Consider the following 27,691-nt stretch of genomic DNA (forward strand, 5'->3'; position numbering starts at 1 on the left):
TGAAAACATCCAGCGAATTAGCCTCCACTGCCTTCTGTGGCAGAGACTTCCACAGATTCACAACTCTCTGGGTGAAAAGGTTTCTCCTCATCTCAGTGCTAAATAGCCCACCCCTTTATTCGTATGGTTTGCAGTATCTAAGAGATTTTACACTGTTTCTGGTTGTTGAGAGTTGTGCTTTAGTGAGTTGATTTAAATGTCGACCTGCCCTTTATGCTGGCAATCAGAATCCAATTTTTCCGAGTCGGAAACCGAATTAAGTGCCCATGGATATTCCAGTCCTGCAGTTTCTCACTTCCAAACCATCTAAATTATCCCCCTTGGTTTAGTTTGCTTTTAATCAAAATACTGATACACCAGTGTGGAGGCTCAAGAAACTGCAGATCCTGGATTCTTGAGTTAAACACAAAGTGCTGGAGGAACTCAAACAGGTCAGGGACTCAACGCATCAGTGTAGAAGGAATGGACAGACGACGTTTCGGATCGGGATCCTTCTTCAGACCGATACAAAAGTATTTGTTGTTGTCTTGTAGATGAGTTCAGTTCAGTTTTGCTTATTTATTGCCACGTGTACCGAGGCACAGTGAAAAGATTTTGTTGCATGCTAACCAGTCAGCGGAAAGACAATACATGATTACAATCGAGCCATTTACAGTGTACAGATACAAGATAAGGGAACTGTATTTAGTGCAAGGTAAAGCCTGTAAAGTCCAATCTAAGATAGTCCAAGGGTCTCCGATGAGGTAGATAATAGTGTTTAAAAAGGAACTGCAGATGCTGGAAAATCGAAGGTAGACCAAAGTGCTGGAGAAACACAGCGGGTGCAGCAGCGTCTAAGGAGCGAAGGAAATAGGCAACGTTGAATCTGACCCTGAATCTGGAGGAGTGCGTTTTCACACTTCTGTGCCTGAAAGATACGCAAAAAGCTTCGATCAAGGAAATGTGGAGCCCACAATGGTCCATTGTTGGCTGTGCAGAAGGTGATAACAAGTTATACAGTTTAGGTGTCCTTGAGACTCTTGAAAGGCGCCCATAAATAAAATTTATTATTATTATTATTATTATACAGACAATGAAACCAAAAAGGATGACAGTGAAGAAGGGTCTCGTCCAAAACGTCACCTATTACTTTTTTTCCAGAGGATCTGCCTATCCTGGTGAGTTACTCAAGCATTTTGTGTCTATCTATGTTTTAAACCAGCATCTGCAGTTCCTTCCTACCCCATTCACCCTGCTCCTTTTCCCTCCTTGTTACGATTATCCCCAAGACCGTCAGTTGTCTTTTATCCTCCATCGAGCCAACCCTGTACAGATGCACCGTGGCAAGCATTTTATCGGGAAGCATCACAGCTTGGTTTGGGAACAGCTCCATCCAAGACCGCAAGAAATTACAGAGAATTGTAGACGCAGCCCAGACCATCACACAAACCAACCTCCCTTCTATTGACTCCATTTATACCTCACGCTGCCTCGGCAAGGCCAGCAGCATCATCAAGGACCAGTCTCACCCCTGGCCACTCCCTCTTCTCCCCTCTCACAGCGGTCAAAAGGTACAGAAGTGTGAAAACGCACACCTCCAGATTCAGGGACAGTTTCTTCCCAGCTGTTCTCAGGCAACTGAACCATCCTACCACAACTCCGCGGAGAACAGTGCTGAACTGCGATCTACCTCATTGGTGACGCTTGGACTATCTTTGATCAGACATTATCGGTTTTACCTTGCACTAAACATTATTCCCTTATCATGTATCTGTACACTGAGAATGGCTCGATTGTAATCACGTATTGTCTTTCCGCTAGCTGGTTAGCGCGCAACAAAAGCTTTTCACTGTACCTCGGTACACGTGACAATAAACTAAACTGAACTGAACTGGAACGTTGAAGAAGTGGGCAGTTCCGCCCATGTAATTGTCATTCTACCAAGATATTTAACAGAACACTTATCTGGTCAACATCACATTGGTGTTTGTGAGTCATAGAGTGATACAGCGTGGAAACAGGCCCTTCGGCCCAACTTGCCCACACCGGACAACATGTCCTAGCTACACTAGACCCACCAGCCTGCGTTTGGTCCATATCCCTCCAAACCTGTCCTATCCATGTACCTGTCTAACTGTTTCTTAAAAGTTGGGATAATCCCAGCCTCAACTACCTCCCCTGGCAGCTTGTTCCATACACCCACCACCCTTTGTGTGAACAAGTTACCCCTCTGATTCCTATTAAATCTTTTCCCCTTCACCTTGAGCCTATGTCCTCTGGTCCTCGATTCCCCTACTCTGGGCAAGAGACTCTGTGCATCTATCCGATCTATTCCTCTCATAGAAACATAGAAACATAGAAAATAGGTGCAGGAGTAGGCCATTCGGCCCTTCGAGCCTGCACCGCCATTCAATATGATCATGGCTGATCATCCAACTCAGTATCCTGTACCTGCCTTCTCTCCATGCCCCCTGATCCCTTTAGCCACAAGGGCCACATCTAACTCCCCCTTAGATATAGCCAATGAACTGGCCTCAACTACATTCTGTGGCAGAGAATTCCACAGATTCACCACTCTCTGTGTGAAAAATGTTTTTCTCATGTCATGTTTTTATACACCTCTATAAGATCACCCCTCATCCTCCTGCGCTCCAAGGTATAGAGTCCCAGCCTGCTCAACCTCTCCCTGTAGCTCAGACCCTCTAGTCCTGGCAACATCCTTGTAAATCTTCGCAGTACCTTTTCCAGTCTTGTTACCTCCCATCCCACCGTGGTAACGTTGCCACTTTGCAAACATAATTTTTGTTAATTATTATATTCCATTTGCATTAGTATAAACAAGTTAACGTTGTAATTCGGAACAGAAGATGATAGTTAATTTACCAGACTTTTAATTAGGAATTCCATTTCTTAGATTCCAAAACATAATTTCTAATTAACGCATGAAGTACTGTTGAGGTAATTGATTCCCGCCTTTCGAGGTAAAGTTAGCGTGATAAAATTAGAACAAAGTAATCAGACTTCGAATAGGAAATACAAGGCTTTGTGTTTAATTTTGACAATTTTGATTAGATTTCGGTTTTTCCCCCCGCTTTTAACTAGAAAGCTAAGTCTAATAAGAAATGGCAAAAATAAATAAAAAAATGTAGACCGTGTTATTTCATGTTTCATGTATTTTGTGCTTTTATGATTGTTGGCAGATCAATTTCCCTCCTGGGATAGTTAAAGTTCTATCGTATCGGACCGGATCGTTAGTTAGAAAATCAGTCACGGGACAGCTAAGATGAACCTCTTGAATCTCTTGAATCAAGGCAATAGTCATTTGAAGAAAGGGTTACAAGATAGACAATAGACACGAGACAATAGACAATAGACAATAGGTGCAGGAGTAGGCCATTTGGCCCTTCGAGCCAATTCAATGTGATCATGGCTGATCATCCACAATCAGTAGCCCGTTGCTGCCTTCTCCCCATGTCCCCTGACTCCGCTATCTTTAAGAGCCCTATCTAGCTCTAGCTTGAAAGTATCCAGAGAACCGGCCTCCACCGCCCTCAAAGAATTCTAAGATAGAAACATAGAAAATAGGTGCAGGAGTAGGCCATTCGGCCCTTCGAGCCTGCACCGCCATTCAATATGATCATGGCTGATCATCCAACTCAGTATCCTGTACCTGCCTTCTCTCCATACCCCCTGATCCCTTTACAAGGGCCACATCTAACTCCCTCTTAAATATAGCCAATGAACTGGCCTCAACTACATTCTGTGGCAGAGAATTCCACAGCTTCACCACTCTCTGTGTAAAAAATGTTTTTTTTCATCTCAGTCCTAAAAGATTTTCCCTTCATCCTTAAACTGTGACCCCTTGTCCTGGATTTCCCCAACATCGGGAACAATCTTCCTGCATCTAGCCTGTCCAACCCCTTAAGAATTTTGTAAGTTTTGTAAGTTTCTATAAGATCCCCCCTCAATCTTCTAAATTCTAGTGCATAGAAGCCGAGTCTATCCAGTCTTTCTTCATATGAAAGTCCTGACATCCCAGGAATCAGATGGGGGCGGAGAATGGAAATTGAACACATTTTGTTTGCTTCAGTGATCAAAGAGTGCAATAAAAATAGTCAAGTGGATAGGAAAGTTTATATGGATAGGAAAGGTTGGGAGGGATATGAGCCAAGCAGGCAAATGGGACTAGCTTAGATGGGAACCTTGGTCGGCATGGGCAGGTTGGGCCAAAGGTTCTGTTTCCATGGTGCAAAATAGATGGTTCACACTCCCTAAGCAACATTCTTTAGACTTTAGAGATGGAGTGTGGAAAGAGGCACTTCAGCCCCACCGAGTCCGTGCCGACCAGCGATCACCCCATACACTAGCACTATCCTACACACATTGGAGTGTGGGAGGAAACCGGAGCACCCGGAGAAAACCCACTCGGCCACAGGGCGAACGTACAAACTCCGCACAGACAGGGCCTGTGGTCAGGATCGAACCCGGGTCTCTGGCGCTGGGAGGCGGCGACTCTACTGCTGCGCCACCGTGCCGCCCTTGGCTTCGGCTCGAATCTCTAAATTGCAGTCTGACGAAGGGTCCCGACCCGGGGACGTCAGCCCTTCCTCCCATCCGGAGATGCTGCCTGTCCCGCTGAGTCACTCCAGCATTTTGTGTCTGATATCCTCTGAATTACATCTCAAAACTTGGCTAGCAGAGAGCTTAATAATAATATGCCCCTGTCCCACTTAGGAAACCTGAACGGAAACCTCTGGAGACTTTGCGCCCCCACCCAAGGTTTCCGTGCGGTTCCCGGAGGTTGCAGGTGGTTGCCGGAGGTTGCAGGTAGTGGAAGCAGGTAGCAGGACTGACAAAAACCTCCTGGAACCGCATGGAAACCTTGGGTGGGGCGCAAAGTCTCCAGAGGTTTCCGTTCAGGTTTCCTAAGTGGGACAGGGGCATTTTAGGATATAGCAAATAGGAGCAGGCACTGGGCATTTGGGCCCTCAAGACTTCTCTGCCATTCAATGAGATTATGGCTCATCTGATCTTGGCTTCCATTTTCCTACTCGATCCCCCTGATCTGCGAATCACTTAAAATGTAAAGGTTTGTCCACATCAGCCTTGAGTGTCTCTTGATCCACATCTCCCAGGGATTTGTGTTCCTCTCAGAAAAGAAATTTCAATTCCACACTGTCTTAAATGGGTGACTCTCATCTTCTAGATTTGCCGGTGAAGACAACCATCTCCTTGACATTCACCTTGTTAATCCCCCTCAGAATCTCATAAGCTCCAAGTAAAATTGCCTTTCGTTCTTCCAAAGCCCAATTGGTATTGCCCCAATCTCCTCGTAGCCCACAGCACATGTGAACTCTTCACTCAACGCTGTTTTCAATGCGCTCGTTGTTCCCTGGAGAAGACAAACACTGTTTGACTGGCGTGAATCATCGCCTGGGCGGCATGGTGGCGCAGCGGTAGAGTTGCTGTCTTACAAGACCAGAGAGGCGGGTTCGATCCTGACTGCGGGTGCTGTCTGTATGGAGTTCGCACGTTCTCCCTGTGACCGCGTGGGCTTTCTCCGGCTGCTCCGGTTTCCTCCCACACTCCAAAGACGTGCAGGTTTGTAGGTTACTCGGCATCGGTAAAAATTGTAAATTGCCCCTGGTGTGTGTGGGGTAGTGCTAGTGTGCTGGGCGATCGCTGGTCTGCCCGGTGGGGCCGAAGGACCTGTTTCCACACTGTATCTGAAGAGTCTAAAAAAAACATGACCGTTTTGTCCTGGGCCTTCTCTATTGGCAGAGCCAGGCCACAGAATGAGATACAATCTACCTCATTGGTGACCCTCAGACTCCGAAGAAGGGTCCCGACCCGAAAATGAGGTTTTGGGGCGAGACCCTTCTTCCACTGAGAGTCAGGGAAGAGGGAGACACAGAGATATGGAAAGGGTAGGGTGTGAAAACGAGACAACAACGGGGACGAAAATCAAGGAAAATGCAGAATAGATCGTTGTTGGCTAGGGGAAGCTGACAACGAGGCGGACAAAGATAAAATTTAATCAGGACAGTCGGAGAACTAGGATGGGGGAGGGATGGAGAGAGAGGGAAAGCAAGGGTTACTTGAAGTTAATGTCAATATTCATATCACTGGGGTCTTCTTCTTTCATGTCCTTATGCTATATAGTGCCTCGCCACTGCTGTACACATCGTTGCGTTATTGGAGTGTTAACTGCAAGGTCTGCAGTAGTACATGGATTATCCAGCAATGGGCATTGCAGTAGGTGTTGCATTGTCTGGGTCTGTGTGCCACAGTCACAGGTTGTTGTACCCTCGATGTAGCCCCATTTGTGCATTGTCACCCTTGACCGCCTGACCCCGGTTCACAGTCGGTTGAGACACCTCCAGTTGGGCTGTAAGCTGCCCAAGCAAAATATGAGATGCTGTTCCTCCAATTTGTGTTGGGCCTCACTCTGACAGTGGAGGAGGCCCAGGACTGAAAGGTCAGTGTGGGAATGGGAAGGGGAGTAGAGTGTTTTTGTGTTTCTGTGTTTTTGATTTTCTGTTTTTGGATTGAATTCTGTTTTCAATTTGTGTCTCTGTGATGTCTTTATTACTTATTTTATTCCGATTGTATGTTTTTATTCCGATTACTATGTAAGGTGTCCTTGAGATGTCTGAAAGGCGCCCATTAAATAAAATTTATTATTATTATTAGTTAAGGAGTTAAGGGCCTGTCGCACTTGGCGATTTTTTCGGCCACTGCCGGCATCATATCATTGTCGCCAAAAGATTTTGAACATTTCACAATCCAGAGGCGTTTATGGCCCACATTCTACTAATTGCAAAGTTAGACTTTCCTTAAACTCACCTTAAACCTGCCGCTCGGTCCAACTAAACTCTTATGGGGTTGGACAGGCTAGATGCAGGAAGATTGTTCCCGATGTTGGGGAAGTCCAGGACAAGGGGCCACAGCTTAAGGATAAGGGGGAAATCCTTTAGGACCGAGATGAGAAGAAACTTTTTCACACAGAGAGTGGTGAATCTCTGCAACTCTCTGCCACAGAGGGTAGTTGAGGCCAGTTCATTGGCTATATTTAAGAGGGAGTTAGATGTGGCCCTTGTGGCTAAAGGGATCAGGGGGTGTGGAGAGAAGGCAGGTACGGGATACTGAGTTGGATGATCAGCCATGATCATATTGAATGGCGGTGCAGGCTCGAAGGGCCGAATAGCCTACTCCTGCACCTATTTTCTATGTATCTATGTATGTATCTAACTCGACGCTCGGTTTAAGAAAAATTTGGTATTCTGGTAGCGAGGTTTAGTTAGACTAAAGTCTAAGGCGAGTCTAACTTTAGACTTTGGTTTTAGCTGCGTCTAAAGTTAGACCGCGTTTTAGTTGCCATGGTGACGATGTCTGCTTGTACTGCACACGTGCAATGCAATAGCAGAAGCACGAGCAGACGACAACTTCAACATGGCTGACAAAACGAAACAGCGGTAAGGAAACTGGGACGCCAGCGAGAAAGAATTTCTCCTGACGTTACTAGCCGATAAAATCACTATTATCGAGAAAAAAAAGGTGCTATGACACATTTATTTTGTTTTGGACAACCACATTTTCTCGTGTAAAACCATGAATTCAGAAATTTTTGAAAGGATTTTATTCAACATTTCTCAGAAATAAAATGATTTTATCATTTACATTTACCGTACATTCACAGAATATCTGCCCTTCCAATTGACAAACATCTGAACGAGGTCCCCACCTGGACTTCTGATTGGGACATGTGTGCAACCAATTGCCCCTATCACGCCAGGAAAGCGGCAATACTGGTAGAAGGCATTTTGTGTGTCATGAACTTGCTGGGGAGTTGATGGGAAGGAGATATAGGTTCTTCTCCGTTGGGCTATGTGGGATGACATCTCCTGGACTATACGTGACATAGATGGCTGTGATAAACCTGCATCATCACCATGCATTAGTTGGAAAGTTCCAACATAGACAATGAAAGAGTTTCTCTTTTAAACATTTCCACCCTTCTTCTGTTTAACTGACATTAAAAGTATTTTTTTCTGAGAAAATGTTGATTACCATATATCACTATAAAATAAAAAAATTAAAAAAGACACAACACACTAGAGAATTCACCATGAACGGCCATTTTTTCTCTCCGTATTGAGCTTAAACCTTCCTTAAACCTGTCCCCTGCTGAGTCTAAACTTTGCGGCAAGTTATACTCTAGCCTAAGGTCAGTCTAAGCTTTGGCGATTAGTAGAAAGACCTTAGACTTTAGTCTAAATATCAGGAATTTAAGGGCCTGTCCCATGAGCATGCGACTGCATGCGGCAAGCGCGACCTAACGTGGTCGCTTGAGCCGTACGGCCTCGCGGGGCCGGTCCCACTTCGATCGCCGGAGCCGTATGGAGTTGTGCGGGCTCCGAAAAACTGACCGTGTTCAAACATTCTGCGCGGCAACGGCCTGCCGGCCCGCAGCCGCCCCAACGCCGTACGCACCGCCTCGATGCCGTACGTCACGCGCTAACTTCCCGCGGACTTCGCTCGAACTTCATGTCACTCACTCGACCTCCGCGCAACACCCACTTCTGGTTTGGTCGCGCTTGCCGCATGCTGTCGCCTGCTGTTGGGTTTAAAAAAATTAGTAGAATACGGGCCAAAGTGTTTAGCAACCGGGAGATCATGTAGGCCACGGCAGACTGTGCGGAGGTGTTCAGAGAAACGTTCCTATACATTGTTCTGGACCCAGCACATTGATGCACTCATAAAGAAAGCCCATCAATGCCTCTACTCCCTTAGAAGATTGAGGAGATTTGGTACATTGACGAATGCCCTCTTGAACTTCGACAGATGTATGGTAGCTAGTATATTGACCGGTTGCATCACGGCCTGGCAAATTGAACACCCAGGAACGAAGGAGACGACAAAAATCACTGGCCAGTCCATCACGGGTACCGACCTCCCCACCATCAAATGATCTATAGGAGATGTTGCCTGACGAAGACAGCCAGCATCGTCAGGGACCCACACCATCATGGCCACGCTCACAATTTAACCCCTGTCATCGGGAAGAATGTTACAGGAGCCTGAAAACTGTAACGTCCAGGTTCAGGAACAGCTTTGAATGGGTCGACTGGGCTTGTATTCACTGGAATTTAGAAGGATGAGGGGGAATCTTATAGAAACATATACCATTCTTGGACAGGTTAGATTGCAGGAAAAATGCTCCCAATGTTGGGGGAGTCGAGAACCAGGGGTTACAGTTTAAGAATAAGGGGTAGGCCATTTTGTAGTAGGATTGGGAAAAAACCCATTTCACCCAGAGAGCTGTGAATCTGTGGAATTCTCAGCCACAGAAGGCAGTGGAGGCCGATTCACTGGATGTATTCAAGAGAGAGTTAGATTTCGCTCTTAGGGCTAACGGAATCAAGGGGTATGGGGATAAAGCAGGAACGGGGTACTGATTCTGGATGATCAGCCATGATCATATTGAATGGGGCGGTGCTGGCTCGAATGGGCCAAATGGCCTACTCCTGCACCCATTTTTCGATGTTTCCTTCCTACCGAGTTGTGAATTTGTGGAATTCCCTGCCAAAGAGGGCAGTGAAGGCCAAGTCACTGGACGGATTTAAGAGAGAGTTAGATAAGTGCTCTAGGGGCTAGTGGAGTCAAGGGATATGGGGAGAAGGAAGGCATGGGTTATTGATAGGGGACAATCAGCCATGATTACAATGAATGGCGGTGCTGGCTCGAAGGGCCGAATGGCCTCCTCCTGCACCTATTTTCTATGTTTCTATGTTTCTATACAGCCATCAGACTATGGAACGCTACAAATTACAACAAAACTCCGGGCTACAAACTGCTCGGAGTTTCGGCACCAGAGACTTCGGGGTTTATTTGTAGCTTTGCAATATATTGAATCCTTTTTAATTTATTGAACTTCTTTGTGTTGTTCATTATGGTGCCTGCTGAGTTCTGTGTTTACACATCTGACTGCAAGTAAGAATTTCATTATTCCGTTGCGGGCCATATGACAATATAACACTCTCGAATCTCTCTTAATTCATCATTTCGTAAATGAAAGGTAAATGGTATATTTAAAACATTAATGAGAAGGGATATAAAGGTTTGAAGACAACTCACTGCTTGCTCAATGATGCCACACAACTTTCACCAGCCTCACTAATGCAATAAAACATGGCTCTTGAATATTTAAGGACAGATCATTACCCTCAGACTCAGCCTCACTAAATCCATCATGTAGGTACAGTTTAACTCTGTAATCCAAGGATATTGGTCACGTAAAGGGCCATAGTGCCGGAGTAACTCAGCGGGTCAGGCAGCATGCCTGGAAAACATGGATGGGTGCCATTTTGTGTCAGGGGCGGCCTGGCTGCACAGCGGTAGAGTCTCAGCCTCACAGCGCCAGAGACCCGGGTTCGATCCTCACTGCGGGGTGCTGTCCGTGCAGAGTTTGAACATTCTCCCCGTGGACCGCGTGGGTTTTCTCCGGGTGCTCCGGTTTCCTCCCACATTCCAAAGACGCACAGGTTTGTAGGTCAATTGGGTTTGGCGAAAACTGTAAACTGTCCCTAGTGTGGAGGATAGTGCTAGAATACAGGGTGATTGCCCATCGGGGCAGACCCGGTGGGCCGGAGGGCCTGTTTCCTCGCTTTGCCTCGAAACTAAACCTAAACTGTTGATCCTTCTTCGAACTGAAGCGACCCAACTCGAAACATTACCTATCCATGTTCCCCAGGGATGCTTGGTTAGTTAGTTAGTTTAGTTTATTGTCACGTGTACCGAGGTACAGTGAAAAGCATTTGTTGCGTGCTAACCAGCCAGCGGAAAGACAGTACAATACTGTGTTACAATTGAGACCTTCGCAGTGTACAGATACATGATAAGACAAGGGTTCCCGACCAGGAGGTACATTTCGCCTACCCAGGGGGTAAATGTGTTGGTTCGGGATTTGTACATATTTTTTCTCATTGACTGACTGTGTTTGGTTCTGGTGTACCGGTATCTGTTCATCATTAGCTGTTCATAAATAAGTGAAATAACATTGTTATGTGCTATTAAAGTTGCCAGGGGTAAACGGGACGAAAAAGGTTGGGAACCCCTGTGAGAAGGGAATAACATTTAGTACAATATCAAGCCAATAAAGTCCCATCAAAGAGTCTCCAATGAGATGAAGATGCCACCTGAGTTACTCCAGCACTTTGTGTGTTTTTTGGTAAACTAGAATCTGCGGTTACTTGATACTAGGATATTCTCCAGATATTCGTTGCCGTGACATGATCACTAACCTGCTTCACTGCCACATCCCTGCTCACATTCTCCCAGTGTTCTGCTATTGACAACAATCGCATTCTGATTCAGATTCAGCCCTTCCATCTTCACAAGCCTCTTTTAGCTGCGACTTCAATCCCCCGCTAAGTTGAGGCATTGAAGTGTTTGATTTCCGACCTGAACAATGGGAGAACCTGGGGATCTCTTGTTGTGACAAACTGCTAACAATTACTCCAAAGAGACCAGGTATCCCATGAAGATGCCTTAAGCCCACATGTATAACAGAGTCCCAACACGATATAATATCTCCACTAATGACACGACATAGCATGCTAATAAATAACCAGCACCTTTAATGGCACAATTCCAATTAGACACAACAACTCTAATATTTCCCTCTCTCTGGGGATACTTATGGATCTCACTGACACTATCTATCCCTCCTCTAATATCTGCTTCTCTGAGGTGGAAAAGTACTGCTTAAATTCCCCTTTAGCTTCATAATTTCGATAGGGATGCGTGGGGGGACACGGTGGCGCAGCGGTAGAGTTGCTGCCTCACAGCGCCAGAGACCTGGGTTCGATCCTGACTACGGGCGCTGCCTGTACGGAGTTTGTACGTTCTCCCCGTGACCGTGTGGGTTTACCCCGGGTGCTCTGGTCTCCTCCCGCTTTCCAAAGAGATACATGTTCCCGATGTTGGGGGGGAGTCCAGAACCAGGGGCCACACAGTTTAAGAATATGGAGCAAGTCATTTAGAACGGAGATGAGGAAACACTTTTTCTCACAGAGAGTTGTGAGTCTGTGGAATTCTCTGCCTCAGAGGGCGGTGGAAGCAGGTTCTCTGGATGCCTTCAAGAGAGAGGTTCAAGATAAGGCTCGTAAAAATAGCGGAGTCAGGGGATATGGGGAGAAGGCAGGATCGGGGTACTGATTGGGGATGATCAGCCACGATCACATTGAATGGCGGAGCTGGCTCGAAGGGCCAAATGGCCTCCTCCTGCACCTATTGTCTATTGTCAATTGTCTATTGTACGGGTTTTTGTAGGTTAATTGGCTTCGGTAAAAATTGTGAATCGCCGCTAGACTGTGTAGGATAGCATGAGTGTGCGGGGATCGCTGGTCGGCGCGGACTCGGTGGGCCGAAGGGCCTGTTTCTGCGCTGTATCTCTAAACTAAAAAATATAATAATAAGCAATGTAAAGAAAGATCATCATTCCGTGGGTTTCAACAGATTTCTCATTGGTGAATAAAGGAAGTATTTTGCAGATATGCCGTGCTTCCAATGAATAGTTGACCTTTAAGGGCTTTATTTTCACACAGTGCTTGAAGCTTTGAGCTGAGTTTGTTTGATGCAATTAATTCTCATGCAGCCAGGATTCATTAAACACTAAGCCCAGGAGAGGATGTACTTTCATCGTTTGGGGGGCAATTTATGAACAATGTTCATTTCATTGTCATATTGATAAATTACAGCAAGTTTTCTTTCGACCGCCATCCCCATTCTGGGCTCCTGCCATCTCTCTTCGTAGCAAGCAGAATGTCCCCAACATCCTTAACCGCACCAGCAGTACTTCCCTGACTATCACCCCTGTTATAGAAACATAGAAACATAGAAATTAGGTGCAGGAGTAGGCCATTCGGCCCTTCGAGCCTGCACCGCCATTCAATATGATCATGGCTGATCATCCAACTCAGTATCCTGTACCTGCCTTCTCTCCATACCCTCTGATCCCCTTAGCCACAAGGGCCACATCTAACTCCCTCTTAAATATAGCCAATGAACTGGCCTCGACTACCCTCTGTGGCAGGAGTATTCCAGAGATTCACCACTCTCTGTGTGAAAAAATGTTCTTCTCATCTCGGTTCCTAAAGGATTTCCCCCTTATCCTTAAACTGTGACCCCTTGTCCTGGACTTCCCCAACATCGGGAGCAATCTTCCTGCATCTAGCCTGTCCAACCCCTTAAGAATTTTGTAAGTTTCTATAAGATCCCCTCTCAATCTCCTAAATTCTAGAGAGTATAAACCAAGTCTATCCAGTCTTTCTTCATAAGACAGTCCTGACATCCCAGGAATCAGTCTGGTGAACCTTCTCTGCACTCCCTCTATGGCAATCTAATGCTTTGATGATAGGGCAGCCATGGTGGCGCAGCGGTAGAGATGCTGCTTTATAGCGCTTACAGCGATGCAACTCTGGAGACCCGGGTTCGATCCCGACTACGGGTGCTTGCCTTACGGAGTTTGTACCTTCTTCACGTGACCACGTGGGTTTTTTCTCCGACACTCCAAACGCATACAGGTTTGTAGGTTCATTGGCTTGGTGTATGTGTACATTGTCCCGAGTGTGTGTAGGATAGTGTTAATGTGCGGAGATCGCTGGTCGGTGCGGACTAGGTGAGCCAACGGGCATGTTTCCGCACTGTATCTCTCAACTAAACTAAGATATTATTATAACCATAGAAACATAGAAAATAGGTGCAGGAGTGGGCCATTCGGCCCTTTGAGCCGCTAGCACTCAGTACCCCGTTCCTGCTTTCTCCCCATATCCCTTGGTTCCGTTAGCCCTCAGAGCTACATCAGAGAAGTTTAGAATTTCAAACAATCATTTGTAGGATAAAAGCCTCCATTAACCCCTCTGTTTAAGAAAGAACTGCAGATGCTGGAAAAATGGAAGGTAGACAAAAATGCTGGAGAAACTCAGCGGGTGAGGCAGCATCTATGGAACGAAGGAATAGGTGACGTTTCGGGTCGAGACCCTGTATCCCCTCTCATCGTTTCTTGACCAGGCGGCGTGTGACCTTTGGTATTACTCAGAATTCCTGAGTTCTGAACCCCCCAATGAATCGCAAAGCCATCTCGCTCCCAAACTCTGAGTGAGTCCCCAACACCAGCTTTACCACAACTCATCATCCATTTAGTTCAGTTATAGGGATGAGGGAAACGAGAGATGCGGACAATGATGCGGAGAGATAAAGAACAGTGAATTAAAGATATGCAAAGAAAGTAATGCCCCTGTCCCACATGAACGGAAACCTCTGTAGACTTTGCGCCCCACCCAAGGTTTCCGTGCGGTTTCCGGGGGTTCCCGGAGGTTTTTGTCAGTCTCCCTACCTGCTTCCACTACCTGCAACCTCCGGCAACCACCTGCAACCTCCGGGAACCGCACGTAAACCTTGGGTGGGGCGCAAAGTCTACCGAGGTTTCCGTTCAGGTTTCCTAAGTGGGACAGGGGCATTACGATGATAAAGGAAACAGGCCCATTGTTCGCTGTTTGTTGGGCGAAAGCGAGAAGCTGGTGTGATATAGGCGGGCTAACGATGGCCATGCAGTCACGTGGAAGAACGTACAAGACAGCGCCCGTGGTCAGGATGGAACCCGGGTCTCTGGCGCTGTGAGGCAGCAACTCTAACGCTGCGCCACCGTACCGTGCTCTGTCCTCAGACCAAATATATCCATTGGGATGGAGGATGAGAGAGCAGATGAAAGGAGCATTTTAAATGCACGGTGCCTTTGAAGAGCTGAGCTTGCAGCATTACATCAACATCAATGAGAAACTCAAGCACTCAATCTCACTATTTACAGCCCACAATAGAAATTAGAAAAGAGAAACACTTCACAGCACATCTAAGGCTGATTCATCCTTTAATCATACTGGTAGCTTCTATCAATGCATATGCAACATAAAGCTCACCACACACAGATAGAGGAACAGCACCCTCATATTTCGCTTGGGCAGCTTACACCCCAGCGGTATGAACATGGAAGTAACTCAGCGGAACAGGCAGCACTTCTGGAGAGAAGGAATGGGTGACGTCTCGGGTCGAGACCCTTCTTCTGACTGATGTCAGGGGAGTGGGCGGGACAGAGATAAAATGTAGTCGGAGACAGTAAGACTGGTGAGAGAACTGGTAAAGGGGGAGGGGATGGAGAGAGAGGGAAAGCAAGGGCTATCTGAAGTTATGAAGGTATGAATATTGACCTCTAACTTCAAGGAGATTCAATATTCACATCTTCATAACTTCAATTGCTTTCCCTCTCTCTCTCCATCCCTCCCCCTTCCCAGTTCTCCGGCCAGTCTGACTGTCCCACCCCCCGATTAGGGTCATAGAAGGGTTTCGGCCCGAAACGTTGGCTATTTCCTTCGCTCCATAGATGCTGCTGCACCCGCTGAGTTTCTCCAGCACTTTTGTCTACCTTCGATTTTCCAGCATCTGCAGTTCCTTCTTTTATCTCTGCTTGCTTCGTTGTCTCCTTCTCCCAGCTAGCCATGATCTAATCTATATCTCTCAAAATGAATCTCGTCTCTCAAAATTATAACAAAGGGTTAAGTGGGGCCGGCAGGGTGGGGCAGCGGTAGAGTTGCTGCCTCACAGCGCCAGAGACCCAGGTTCAACTCTGACTACGGGCGCTGTCTGTACGGAGTTTGTACGTTCTCCCCGTGACCTGCGTGGGTTTTCTCCGGGATCTCCGGTTTCCTCCCACACTCCAAAGACGTGTAGGTTTGTAGAACTGTATTGTTGGGTTGATGAACCCAATTGTTGCATTGATGTGCACTGCAAGGGCCAGGAAGCGAGCGGGCAAGATCATCTCTGACCCCTCTCACCCTGGCCACAAACTCTTTGAATCACTTCCCTCTGGAAGGCGACTCCGGACTGTCAAAGCTGCCACAGCCAGACATAAAAACAGTTTTTATCCACGAGTAGTTGCTCTACTCAACAGCCAAAAATCTGTAGCCTCCCTTTGATCTGGTATTTTGTTGGTTCACATGCTTGATCAATGGTGTTTTATCATTAATGTTTTATTATTATTAATGTTTAGTGTTTTCTGAGTCATTCGTAACTGTCAATGTATGTCATGTTGTTACTTGTGGGCGGAGCACCAAGGCAAATTCCTTGTATGTGAATACTTGGCCAATAAACTTACTTACTTACTTAGGTTAATTGGCCTGGTATAAGTGTAAATTGTCACTGGCGTGTGTAGGATAGTGTTAGTGTGCGGGGATCGCTGGTCCGCGCGGACGCGGTGGGCCGAAGGACCCGTTTCAGCGCTGTATCTCTGACCGAAAATGTAAACTAATCGATAACAAAGGGGTTGGGGAAGGCAGCAAACTGGAGGGTCCATTTTATCTGTTCGATCAATCGATATCAGGAGTTATCTTTTACATTCTACCCAGTTCCCTTGGTACCTCTGGAGCTAAAGAATTTATTGACATCAGTCTTAAATCTACTCAGATTGAGCGTACACAGTGGGCAGGGAGAAGGAATTCCAATAATTACTGTCTACTGAGAGGAAGACATTGAGCCCGGTCCTAAGTCGCCAAACCCTTAATGGCCTGTCCCACTTAGGTGATTTTTTCAGCGACTGCCGGCGACTGTCACAGTCGTAGCGACTGGACCCCCCCCCCTACGATAATGCCTATGACAAGCTACGACAGCCTACCACCTAGTCGACGGCAAGCTACCTATAACCCTCTAGTACACTGCATGATGGAGAAATCAGCACGGTGGCGCAGCGGTAGAGTTGCTGCCTCACAGCGCCAGAGACCCGGGTTCGATCCTGACGTCGGGTGCTGTTTGTACAGAGTTTGTTCGTTCTCCCCGTGACCTGCGTGGGTTTTCTCCGGGTGCTCCGGTTTCTTCCCACACTCCCCGACGGACAGTTTGTGGGCTAGTTGGCTCGGTATCAATTTAGTTTTTGTTTTAGGTTTAGAGATACTCCGCGGAAACAGGCCCTTCGGCCCACCAGGTCCCCGCCAACCAGCGTTCCGCGCATATTAACGCTACCCTACACGCACAAGGAAAAATTGACATTCATACCAAGCCAATTAACCTACAAACTTGTACGTTTTTGGAGTGTGGGAGGAAACTGAAGAACTCGGAGAAAACCCACGCAGGTCACGGGGAGAACATGCAAACTCCGTACAGACAGCACCCGTAGTCAGGATCAAACCCGGTTCTCCGGCAACACAAGTGCTGTAAGGCAGCATCTCCACCGGTGTGTTAACGTGCCGCCCAATGTTAAATTGTCCCTGGTGTGTGTAGGATAGTGTTGGTACGTGGGGATCGCTGGTCGGTGCGGACACAATGGGCGGAAGGTGCCTATTTACGCTCTGTATCTCTTAACTAAAAGCGAAACAAGTGAAATCAGCTTCACTTCTTTCTCTGTGTAAATGCAAGAGGTGAGAGTGTGAGAGAGAGATCAGGAGATACATGGCTCATTTAGTTCAGAGATACCGTGGAAACAGACCCTTCGGCCCATCTGCGCCAACCATTGATCATCCGTACTGCGCACGATGGACAATTTCACGGAAGCCAATTAACCTCCAAGGTCGCCGGTCGCTGGAGTGTGGGAGGGAACCAGGGCACCGGAGGAAAAACTACAAAATCACCGGGAGAATGTACAAACTCTGCACATACGGAACTAGCAGTTAGGATCGAACTCTGGGTCTCTGGCGCTGTGAGACTGCAATACCGCTGCGCCACCGTGCCGCCCATGCGGGGTTATAGTATGTGGCCACGTGGGTTTCTCCCGTTTCCTCCCACACTCCAAAGACGTACAGGTTTGTCGGCTAATTGGCTTGGCATAACTGTAAATCATCCCTAGTGTGTGTGTAGGATAGTGTAAGTATGCGGGGTGGGCTCATGTTGTCGACCTCCCCGCGGTGACCCCTGTCAACTGACCTCAGTCAGGCGAACGACAACAAACAGAGACAGCAGCAGCGCCGCAGCTTGGCACCAACCCGGAGCATGCGCCCTTTTTAGCGCGGGCGCCTACGGATGTCAAACCGGACGCCATCACCCTGCTGCGGACCTCTGCTGCCTCAAACGCACGGTGAAGAAGTAAGCGGGGATCGACGGTCGTTGCGGACTAGCTGGGGCGAAGGGCCTGTTACCGCGTTGTATCTCAAAAAAAAAACTAACGCATTAAATGTAAATTCTGGCCTAAAACGCTATTTGATTTCTTATAAAAATATTGGTGTAATGATCCATATTCTGATCTCCTGCCTTTTCTTTTATTAGCCAACTTTAATGACTCTACAATGACCGTACAATGACATTGAGAGGAAGCATTAATGGATAATGCATTCAAAAATGCCATGAGGCACAATCTTATCTCCTAAAAAAAGCAGCTGTGACTAATACAGAAAAATCTAAACAGATGCAGCACGAGAATAACCAAATATCCCAGCGCTCAGCTCAGAATAGACGCCGTTAGTTCAGCGGTACAAATTACGGATGCGTGAGAAACAAGTTTGGAAGATAGCAGAGACCAAGGATTCATTTTTTTAGTTTAGTTTAGAGATACAGTGTGCGGAAACAGGCCCTTCGGCCCATCGAGTCCTCACCGCCCAGCAATCACCGCACATTAACATTCTCCGACACAGGAGACATTTTTTACATGTATACCAAGCCAATCTGTGCATCGTTGGATGCGTGGAATGAAACCGAAGTTCTTGGTGAAAACCCACGCAGGTGCAACGTACAAACTCCGTACAGGCAAGCATCGGTAGTCAGGATCGAACCCGGGTCTCTGGTGCTGTAAGCGCTGTGAGGCAGCAACTCTACCGCTGCGCTACACTCTCAGTCTGAAGAAGGGTCTCGACCGGAAACGCCACCTATTCCTTTTCTCCAGACACTGTGTGTTACCCGACCCATTGAGTTACTCCAGCTTTTTGTGTCTTACTTTAATCTTACTCGATTGTATTCATATATTTTGATTGTATTGGCTGATCTGTTTGCAAAACAAAGGCCTTTCAATGTACCTTGGTATACCGCAGAGCAGCACGGTGGCGCGGCGGTAGAGTTTCTTTTAGAGATGCGGTGCGGAGACAGGCCCTTCGGCCCATCGACTCCGTGCCGATCAACGATCCCCGTACTCTTAACAATTTACAATTTTACCAAGCCAATGAGCCAACAAATCTGTTTTGTCTTTGGAGTGTGGGAGGAAACTCATTTATATTCCTTGGCTTTTGACACTGCTTGAGACTTTGCTCCTGTTTTTAGTGCTTTTTATGTTTTTAATTTTACTGTTTTTACTCTTTCGTTTAATGTTTTTATTGCTATGTAATAATTTCTTGTCCATGATCAATCATGTACAGCACTTTGTTGCAACTGTGGTTGTTTTTAAAGTGCTCTATAAATAAAGATTATTATTATATTATTATCCCCGAGAAAACCCACCCGGCACATACAAACTCTGTACAGACAACACCCGTAGTCAGGATCGAACCCGGGCCTCTGGTGCCATAAGGCAGCAACTCTACTGCTGCACCACCGTGCCGTCCAATTTAGAGTTGCTGTTTAGTGCCTACTTAGAGTTGCTGCCCTACAGTGCCAGAGACCTGAGTTCAATCCTGACTACGGGTGCTGTCTGTACGGAGTTTTCCCATTCTCTCTGTGACCACGTGGGTTTTCTCTGGGTGCTCCGGTTTCCTCCCACATTTCCAAAGATGGGCAGGTTTGCAGTGTTAATTGACCCCTCTAAATTGTCCCTAGTGCGTAGGATAGAGCTGGTGTAGAGGTGATCGCTGGTCAGCGTGGGATCGGTGGGCCGAAGGGCCTGTTTCCTCGCTGCATCTGCAAACTGAACTAAACCACTTATTATACTTGAGTCTGACTTGATAGTATTTACAGTATCTATAGTTTCTGTTTAGATAGATTGCAAACCAAAGTTTTACAATGTAGCGAGGTACAATATTTAAACAAAAATCAAAACATTACTGATATGGGTCAGCATTATTGCTACAGTTGAGATACAGAATCTTCATCGATATTCATCATCCCTGGCCCCCTTCCCCAGAAGTTAACCAGGAATGAGTAGGTTAACCTATGAAGAGCGTTTGACGGCACTGGGCCTGTACTCGCTGGAGTTTAGAGGGAAGAGGGGGGACCTCGTTGAAACGTACAGAATAGTGAAAGGCTTGGATAGAGCGGATGTGGAGAGGATGTTTCCACTAGTGGGAGAGTCTGGGACGAGAGGTCATAGCCTCAGAATTAAAGGACATTCTTTTAGGAAGGAGATGAGGAGGAATTTCTTTAGTCAGAGGGTTGTGAATCTGTGGAATTCTTTGCCACAGAAGGCTGTGGAGGCCAAGTCAGTGGATATTTCTAAAGCAGAGATAGATAGATTTGTGATTAGTACGGGTGTCAGAGATGTGGGGAGAAGGCAGGAGAATGGTGTTAGGAGGGAGAGATAGATCAGCCATGATTGAATAGCAGAGTGGGCTTGATGGGCCGAATGGCCTGATTCTTCTCCTGTCACTTTATGATTTATGACCTAACCTTGATAATAATGGATGGGATTTATATAGCGCCTTTCTAATACTCAAGGCACTTTACATCGCATTATTCATTCACTCCTCAGTCACACTCGGTGGTGGTAAGCTACTTCTGTAGCCACAGCTGCCCTGGGGCAGACTGACGGAAGCGTGGCTGCCAATCTGCGCCTACGGCCCCTCCGACCACCACCAATCACTCACACACATTCACACACATTCACACACAGGCAAAGGTGGGTGAAGTGTCTTGCCCAAGGACACAACGACAGTATGCACTCCAAGCGGGATTCGAACCGGCTACCTTCCGGTTGCCAGCCGAACACTTAGCCCATTGTGCCATCTGTCGTCCCAATGTCGACAATGAACCTTCCCTAATGATCAAGTATCATCAAAGACCCACACCATCCTGGCCACACACTCATATCCCTGCTACCTTAAGGTAGAAGGTACAGGAGCCTGAAGACTGCAACAACCAGGTTCAGGGATAGCTACTTCCCCACAGCCATCAGGCTATTAAACCTGGCTCGGACAAAACTCTGATTATTAATAACCACTTTCTGTTATTTGCACTTTACCAGTTTATTTATTCATGTGTGTATATATTTATATCATGGTATATGGACACATTTATCTGTTTTGTAGTAAATGCCTACCATTTTTTCTGTGTGCTTAAGCAAAGCAAGAATTTCATTGTCCTATACAGGGACACATGACAATAAACTCACTTGAACTTGAACTTGAACTTGAATCACATTGACTCATCCACAATGTTCATCCAGGCATCGGCCCACATCTCTCATTCACCCATTTACCTATTGGCAGTGAGATCATACCAGTTCTTGACTAATGTTACAATCCATTTTTTGGAATGGCAGTAAGGAGGCCTCACGTGCTTCCACAATGGGCTCCTGGCTATTTAGAATGTATATTAATGACGCAGATGATAGGATGACAATGGTGTCAGGTATTCAAGTGTGCAGGTGAAACGATGGGAAAATGAGCAGTAAATCCCAATGGGCAGGGTCTGTAAATCAAACATCAGGTTAAGCTGGAAACAGAATTGCCCAGTGACCATCAAGTATTCTGACTATTCTTACAAGGGGCGGCACGGTGGCGCAGCGGTAGAGTCGCTGACTCACAGCGCCAGAGATCACGGGTTCGATCCTGACCACGGGTGCCGATTCAGATTCAGATTCAGATTCAGATTCAATCCTTATTGTCATTGTGCAGTGTCCAGTACAGAGACAACGAAATGCAGTTAGCATCTCCCTAGAAGAGCGAACATAGAATATGAGCAATAAATAAATATATTTACATGCATTCAGTCATAGTAGTGCAATTATTTTTTCTGGTGTGAGGAGTGTCCGGGGGGGGGGGGGGGGGGGGGGTTGGCAATCACCGAGGTACAGAGTTAAGTTGTGTAACAGCCGCAGGGAAGAAGCTGTTCCTGGACCTGCTGGTCCGGCAACGGAGAGACCTGTAGCGCCTCCCGGATGGTAGGAGGGTAAACAGTCTGTGGCTGGGGTGAGAGCAGTCCTTGGCGATGCTGAGCGCCCTCCGCAGACAACGCTTGCTTTGGACGGACTCAATGGAGGGGAGCGAGGAACCGGTGATGCGTTGGGCAGTTTTCACCACCCTCCGCAGTGCTTTCCGGTCGGAGACAGAGCAGTTGCCGTACCATACTGTGTATCGCAGTTGGCAAGGATGGAGTTTGCGCGGCTCTCCCCGCGACCTGCGTGGGGTTGCGGATGAACCGGTTGTCGATCAGTGAGAAGGTCAAAGGTTACGGGGGAGAATGGGGTTGAAAGGGAACAAATAGATCAGCCACGATCGCACGGCTGGATGGGCCGAGTGGCCGAACATTCCGCTCCTATGTCTCATGAGCCAGTAAAGTGCAGGACTGGTAGCGTGCACAGCAGCATTTGCATAAACCATTTAACACTCGTGTGTTGAACGCTGCAAGATGAATCATTTAGATATCTCCCCCATGACTAAGTGTAATGATTATTAATCTGTTTATTACACAATGTAGTGATGTTCCCTTCACACTGTGCTGATGCTGCAATTTAACAGCAGGTAGCATCCCTAGTGGTGAATTCAGCCTGTGTGCAAGACGGAGATTGGAAGAAGCTGATTTGGAAAAATGCAGCATAGCTTGTAGGTGAGGATCGTTGTCAGCTTTTCATCACAGCATCCAAGGCTACAGCTCCGACTCCAGCTAGCCTTCTTTAGTTTGTTTAAGAAGGAACTGCAGATGCTGGAAAATGGAAGGTAGGCAAAAGTGCTGGAGAAACTAAGCGGGGTGAGGCAGCATCTATGGAGCGAAGGAAACAGGCAACGTTTCGGCCCGAAACCCTTCTTCTTCTTCAGACTGATGCAGGGTGGGGGGGGGGGATGGAAAGAAGAAAGGAAGAGGAGGAGCCAGAGGGAGAGCTGAGAAGGAGAGGAGACAGCAAAGGCTACCGGAAATTGGAGAAGTCAATGTTGAGGCCACTAGGGTGCAGACTGCCCAAGCGGAATATGAGGTGCTGCTCTTCCAGTTTCCGGTGGTGCTCACTCTGGCAATGGCGGAGGCCCAGGACAGAAGTCAGAACTCCATTGCCAGAGATGTTACCTGACCCGTCGAGTTACTCCAGCATTTTGTTCAACTCTATCCTGGTGGTCATGTTCTTGGCAGTGGAGGTCTTTCTACACAGGAGTCCTCCCCCTTCACATGAGGGTCCTGGATGGCGAGTGTTGACCATGCTACAAGTTTCTCTGCGGCCTCAAGCTGTCTGCATTCCATGAGTACGAGGCCTGGATAGGGTGGATGTGGATGGGATGTTTCCACTTGTGGGGGAGTCTAAGACCAGATGCCATAGCTCAGAATAAATGGACGTACCTTTAGAAAGGAGATGCGGTGGAATTTCTTTACGCAGAGGGTGGTGAATCTGTGGAATTAATTGCCACACAATGCACAGGAGGCTGTCAATGTATATTTTTAAGGCGGGGGTTGATAGATTCTTGATCAGTACTGGCATCGGGGTGATGGGAAGAAGGCAGGAGAATGGGGTTGAGGGGGAAAGGTAGATCAGCCATGTTCGAATGATGAATAATGGGTCAAATGGCCTAATTCTGCTCCTACCGTATGACTTGTGATCTTCTGAACGTAAGCCTGTTAGATACTAGCCTGGGTACTGGCCTTGATTCAACGCTGCTGGAACACTCGTACTATCGTACACACACTAGGGAAAATGGACAATTTTACCAAAGCAATTAACCTCAAAACCTGTACGTCTTTGCAATGTGGGAGGAAACAGGTGATCCCGGAGAAAACCCATGTGGTCACGGGTCTCCGTACAGACAGCACCTGTAATCAGGATCGAACCCGGGTCCCTGGCACTGATATGCAACGATTCTATGCCCTAATGCACTAAGATAATAGCCCGATACAGATACTAGCATGAATAGACCAAAATGGCCTAATCCTGGCACTAGTCCAGAGGACCAGCCAGCACACTGGAGGAGCCCACGTATACAAGGACTGTCAGAGGTAACAGCCCCTCTTTCACTATTGGTAGGAGCTTCTCTTAACATTCTTGTCGCACTTCGCCCCGCACTCTCTTTGGGTCTATGGAGACGCAGTTGGAGGGGTGGTGGGGGCGGTGAGTTGGGCAGGGGTCCTCACCCGTCTGCTCCTAAGCCCAGCCAAGGTGGCCCCTCCACAGACCCAGGCAGCTCAACCCCTGCGCTCAGTGTGTGTGTGTGCTTGCCACTCTGTGTGTGTGTGTGTATGTGTGTGTGTGTATATGTGTCTATGCATGTGTGTGCATAGGTCTATGCATGTGTGCATTTGTGTGTGTATGCATGTGTCTGTGCATGTGTGTGTGTATGTGCATGTGTGTGTGCACATGTGTGTGTGTGTTTGCCATTCTGTGTGTGTGTGCATGTGTCTATGCGTGTGTGTGCATTTGTGTGTGTGTGTGTGTGTGCATGTGTCTATGCATGCGTGCATTTGTGTGTGTGTGTGTGTGCATGTGTCTATGCATGTGTGTGCATTTGTGTGTGTGTGTGTGTGTGTGTGCATGTGTCTATGCATGCGTGCATTTGTGTGTGTATGCATGTGTCCGTGCATGTGTGTGTGCACATGTGTGTGTGTTTGTGTGTGTGTGTGCATGAGAGTGTGTGTGCACGTGCACGCATGTGTCTGTGCATATGTGTGTGTATGCATGTATCTGTGCATGTGTGTGTGTGTGTATGTGTGTGTGCATGAGGATGTGTGCGCGTGTGGTAAAATATTTCCACGCATTCCTTCAATTTTAATGTCAGTGCTAGCCTCTCTGCAGAATCTGTAATAGACACTTCAATGAAAAGTAAGTCCATCACATTCCCTGTTTTATCTGATAAAGCTCCTTTGCCGCAGCCTAAAATAAACCATTGTTCAGTTGGCAGAACTATTCCGTTATTAGCACAGATGTACAGTATATCTTCAGTGATATTACTTCCACTCAGATATGCAAAGAGTAATTGAATAAGTGCTTCCATAATTTCCCTAACAGCAGATGGCTCATTTACAGATCTATGGTTTCTTAGCTTACTTTTGTCACTTAAATGAACTAAAAACTGCCTCTCTCCAACCTCGCCACTCCTCAGCAATTTCAGGAAGATTTATGCCAGAGGCTTTTCAGTTTCCGCCCTTGCTTCAAGGGTTCTCTGATGTATTTTTTTCTGGTCCCTTGAGCTTCATCCACCTTCAGTCTGCACATTTGTTTTGCACAGAATCCTCTCCGCCCCATCCTGTCATAGTGTCATCGAGTGACACAGTGTGGAAACGGGCCCTTCGGCCCATCTTGACAGGTCAATTAACTTACAAACCCGTGCGTCTTTAAAGTTCATGCAATTGTTACTGTGCTTCCTACAATCCTGTATTGACTAACTCAATGTGATGTAGCTGAATGCGGCCCGTAACCCAAAATCATCCCGCCCGCAGTCGTATTTTTTCCCCCATATTTATCCGGCCCGCAGACTTCCGTCATCTCCGGTATCTCCCGGGCCCGAGGCCGCGGCGCCCAGGCGCGGTGACCAGGCGCAGTGACGCAAGGAGGCCTGCGCTGGCGGCCACAATGGCGGAGCCGGTGGGCAGCGCCGAGCTCAGGCTGTACCGCATCCCACGCAAAGCCCGCCGGCACGGCCGCGCACCTTCTGTGTCTGGGCTTCACTGTCGGTGACGAGTGGGTGCGAGTATTTGAGCCACCGCCTTCAGGACAGAGCCTAGGCAACGGTACCATAGGTACGCCATGTTGGCGAGCGCCCGTAACTAGGGGCCAGCGCTCCGGGTGGGGTCCTCGAAGGGGCCGGATCTATGTGAACACGTGATTTGATGCCTGCCATCCGGGGCGGGATGGGGGCGGGATCCACGTGTACACGTGATAGATGTGGCCCGCCATCCTCTCACAGACATGCGTCCTGGCCCCTACGCAGAACCAAAGATTATAGAGCAGGACAAGATGCGCCACTCTGCGAAAAAAGTGTAGTATGGCATGGGTATGACATGACCCCATTTTATTGAGCTGCATTTTATAATAATATTAATAAAAGTTACAATGATATTAACTAAATATGTGAAGCGATGATGCTTATAAAACACTGTTCCCTACAACACTGATTACACCAACGATACTAGAGAAGCATTGCCCGCTGCCTCGGGAACACCGACCGCGGGCAGACACTTGAGGCTCTCCCACCGGCCGCCTTCATCGGGTATCGGGGGGACCGACCGAGAATCAGTCCTGGATCAACTCAGGAATGGAGGAAACGTCCACTTCCCCCAAAGATACTAGAGGAGCCTCTCGTATCTTTGCTCTTCCCTGCGACCTGATGTAAGAGCAGATTGTATAACTGTGGAGTCCGTCCCCGCTACCAAAGATGTGGCGTTTGGCTTACACAAATGGCGGCCGTGACGTTCCGTTACGTACTACACGTCAGTCCATTGGATTTCGGAGGAGTGGTCTATCTTGCTCTGCTCTTTGCGCAGATGAAGGTTGCCGACCCCTGACGTAGGAGGAGAACTAACATTGTGGCACTGAGTCACCTATTATTCGACCCCTGACGTAGGAGCCTGCTCCGCTATTCGATCATTGCTGATCTATCTTCCACCCCATTCTCCTGCCTTCACCCCGTAACCTTTGACGCTCTTACTAATCAACAAGCCCATTAAGCACCGCTCACAAAACCCAACGCGGTCACAGGGAGAACGTGCAAACTCCGTACAGACAAGCACCCGTAGCCAGGATCTAACCCGGGGTCTCCGGCGCTGTGAGGCGGCCGCTCTACCGCTACGCCACCGTGCCGCCCGCGTTCCTGCCGCATGTACCGAGGTACAGTGAAGAGCATGCCATCCAACAGTGTTTAAGAAGGAACTTCAGATGCTGGAAAATCGAAGGTACACAAAAATGCTGGAGAAACTCAGTGGGTGCAGCAGCATCTATGGAGCGAAGGAAATAGGCAACGTTTCGGGCCGAAACCCAAAGGGTTTTGGCCCAAAACGTTGCCTATTTCCTATTTCCTAAAGGGTTTTGGCCCGAAACGTTGCCTAAGGTCCATGTGCCCTCAGCTGGTACCGAGAGACCGAATAACCAACAAAATTAACGCAGGTGCCGCAGATCCGAAATAGGGACTGGTGCAGCGGGTGGTGCTGCTGCCTCACAGCTCCGTCCTGGGTTCGATCTCGGTCGCTGCCTGCGTGGAGTTTGCACGTTCTCCCCCGAGTTTGCGTGAGTTTCCTCCGGGTGCTCCGGCTCCCTTTAGACTTTGGATGTTACATAGAAACATAGAAAATAGGTGCAGGAGTAGGCCATTCAGCCCTTCGAGCCTGCACCGCCATTCAATTTGATCATGGCTGATCATCCAAATCAATATCCCATACCTGCCTTCTCTCCATACCCCCTGATCCCTTTAGCCACAAGGGCCGCATCTAACTCCCTCTTAATATAGCCAATGAACTGTTGGTTACCTTCTGTGGCAAAGAATTCCACAGATTCACCACTCTCTGTGTAAAAAATGATTTTCTCATCTCGGTCCTAAAAGATTTCCCCCTTATCCTTAAAGTGTGACCCCTTGTTCTGGACTTCCCCAACATCTGCATCTAGCCTGTCCATCCCTTTAAGAAT

General features: G+C 47.6%; 1 long non-coding RNA gene across 1 annotated transcript; it reads left to right on the forward strand.

Moving 5' to 3' along the window:
- Positions 1-27,660, forward strand: LOC116980309. Its single transcript, XR_004413924.1, has 3 exons — positions 1-121; positions 11,878-11,884; positions 27,630-27,660. It is a non-coding gene; the product is annotated as an uncharacterized LOC116980309 (long non-coding RNA).
- Positions 27,661-27,691: the final 31 nt, after the last annotated feature.

Source organism: Amblyraja radiata, chromosome 14, assembly GCF_010909765.2.
Source record: "Amblyraja radiata isolate CabotCenter1 chromosome 14, sAmbRad1.1.pri, whole genome shotgun sequence".
NCBI lineage: Eukaryota > Metazoa > Chordata > Chondrichthyes > Rajiformes > Rajidae > Amblyraja > Amblyraja radiata.